This window comes from Opisthocomus hoazin, unplaced genomic scaffold, assembly GCF_030867145.1.
Source record: "Opisthocomus hoazin isolate bOpiHoa1 unplaced genomic scaffold, bOpiHoa1.hap1 HAP1_SCAFFOLD_387, whole genome shotgun sequence".
In the NCBI taxonomy this organism is placed as follows: domain Eukaryota; kingdom Metazoa; phylum Chordata; class Aves; order Opisthocomiformes; family Opisthocomidae; genus Opisthocomus; species Opisthocomus hoazin.
In genome coordinates this window covers 12,501-15,000 of record NW_027448918.1, presented here as the reverse complement: position 1 = coordinate 15,000, position 2,500 = coordinate 12,501, and the positions used below count along the sequence as shown (strand labels likewise).

The window sequence follows — 2,500 nt, the reverse complement described above, 5'->3', positions numbered from 1 at the left end:
GGCTGCCTCTCGAAGAGGGAGCCGTGGCGGAAGGGGGGGGCGCGAGCACGGTCTCGGCCGCTGGCGCCGCCCGGGGCGGGCGAGGCCCCCCCCCCGGCCGGGTCGCGTCCCGCGCGAGCGGGCGGCCCGAGCCACGTCTCTCCCCCCGGGCGCAGCGCCGGGCTATCGAGGGAAACCCCGGGCCCCGGGGCTAAGGAGGACGAGGTGGTGGCGGCGGATGCCGGGCGCGCCCCCGCGGGCGGACGCTCCCCCGAGGGCGGCAGCCGGGGGAGGCACCCCCGCGGGGCCATGCAGGTCGTTTCCCTCACCCCAGGGCCAGGTACCTAGCGTCCGCGCTTCGGCGGCCCTCCCTCGGCCGAGTCCGGGGGTCAAAGGCCAAAGGAGCCGGGCGGCGGTTTAAAGACTCGAGCGGCACGGCGCGAGCCGCGGGGGGGGCGTCCGCCCCCGCGGGCCGCCGTGCCGGAGAAGGGGGGGCGTCTCGCTGCCCCAACCTGCCCCCCCTCTCCGCGGGCCGGTCTCGGCGGAGAGACCGCGGCGCGGGTCGGCCGCGGCCGACCTGCCCGCCCTCGCAAACGGGGCCACCCGCCGGCCGGAGCGCGGGCTCCGCGCCGGGGGAAAGAAAGGCGCGGCGAGCCCCCGCGGGGGGGGGCGGCCGCCGGGGGGCCGCCCTGCGCCTTTGGACGCTCGCGCTGCGGCCGCGCTCGGGGCGCGCCGCGCTCCCCTCTCCCGCTCCTCGCCCCGCCCTCGGCGCCCAGGGAAAGAAAGGGGGGGGCGAGCCACACCCCCCCAGGCCGAGCGGCGGCGGCGCCGCTCGGCGTGCCGGTCGGTGCCGGTCGTCCGTCGGGTCGTCCGGGAGGGTTCCCCGGCCGCATCCGCTGGCGGCCGTCCCGTCCCGCGTTTCCCCGCCCGTCGCTTCCGTCTCGAGGGCGGGCGCGCGGCGCGGGGGCGTCCCGCTCCGGGTCTTCGCGTGGAAACGGGGAGAGTGGGAGCCGCCCCCCGCGCTCAGCGCCGTCCGCCTTTCCGCTGGGGCCGTGCCGGCGGCCCCAGGGGGCCGAGGCGAGAAGCGGCTGCGGCGGCGGTTTTCGCGGCGGCGGTGGTGGCCGCCGCCGCCGGGCGGGGTGGCCGGGTTCGCCCATCCGGCGCGGGCCGGTGGGCGGCCGCGCGTCGCCGGCTCGCGCTCCAGTGGCCGGCCGCGCTTCCTCCGGCGTCGGTGGAAGGCGGCGTCGGCGCCGAGGTTCGCCGGCGGGGCGAGAGGCGACCGTGGTGGGCGGAGCCGGCTCGTCGCAGCGCGGGCGCAGCCGGGCGTCCGGCTCCCGAGCGAAGGCGGGCAGGCGTCGCGGCCGGGCGTGCCGTAGCCTCCGGGGGGAGGCCGGTCCGAGCCCGGGCGCCTGGGCCGCCCCCGAAGCGCGCCAAGGGTGTGTGTGTGTGTGTTGCGTACGTTTCCCCAGGGTCGGTCGGGAGCGCGGGCTCCCCCGCCCTTTGGCCGCTCGGGGTTTTCCGTTGTTTTCCGTTTCCCCTGTGCTCGTACGGTCAAGCCGAGGCGAGGGCCTCTCCGTCGCGCCGCGTCGCGCCGCCGCGCCGCGCCCCCTCCGCGCGTGCGGAGGGGGGTGGGCGGCGGCGGGGCCGGCGGTCGGTCCGGCCGTCCTCAGAGAAGGGGCCGCTCTCGGCGAGCGGTCCCGGCCCCTCCACGCGCGCGGGGCGGTGCCGAAACCGAGACAACTCTTAGCGGTGGATCACTCGGCTCGTGCGTCGATGAAGAACGCAGCTAGCTGCGAGAATTAATGTGAATTGCAGGACACATTGATCATCGACACTTCGAACGCACTCGCGGCCCCGGGTTCCTCCCGGGGCTACGCCTGTCTGAGCGTCGCTTTACGATCAATCGCCGTCTGCGCCGCCGAGCCCCCCCGCCCCAGCGCGGGGGGGGGGGGCCGGCGGGCCAGCAGCGGCGCGGCTGGGGTGCCTCGCAGGGCCGCGCGCGCGAGCGCGCGGGCCTTCGTCCCCCTAAATGGAGACTCGGGGAGCGCTCCGAAGCTCCCCGCTCCCGGAGAGCGCCTGCTGGACGGAGCTCGTCCCCGCCGGGCTATCGGCGGTGGGTTTGGGGAAGAGAGAGCGAGAGCGAGCTTCGGGGGAGGGAGGCGCGGGGCGGCGATGGCGCGGGCCTCGCCGCCGGCCTCCCGCGCGGGCGTCTGTCTGCGGGTGGGCACCGCGGGGGTGCCGTGCCGCACTGACGCGCGCGCGTGCGTGCGCCGGTGGGTGGGGGACGGGGGCGGTGGCGGTGGACGCCCCCGTCTGTCCCCCGTCCGCGCCGCCCCTGCCCCGGTTCCTGTCGCCCTCCTCCTCCCCGAGAAAAACCCATCGCCGTGGCCCCGTGCGGGGCCGTCTCCGGGCGCGTCTGACGCGTTGTTCAGGCCGCTCTCCGGGCTGGGGCTTCCTCTTCCGCGAGCCGACCGCCGGCGGCGGCGGCGGCTGCGGCGTGACGCGGCAGCGGCGGCGTGGC

The 2,500-nt window shown here is 78.7% G+C and overlaps 1 non-coding gene across 1 annotated transcript; it reads left to right on the top strand.

The window, feature by feature from the left end:
* Nucleotides 1-1,717: 1,717 nt before the first annotated feature.
* On the top strand, nt 1,718-1,870 carry LOC142359755 (5.8S ribosomal RNA). Its single transcript, XR_012762596.1, has one exon. It is a non-coding gene; the product is annotated as a 5.8S ribosomal RNA (ribosomal RNA).
* The last annotated feature ends 630 nt before the right edge of the window (nt 1,871-2,500 follow it).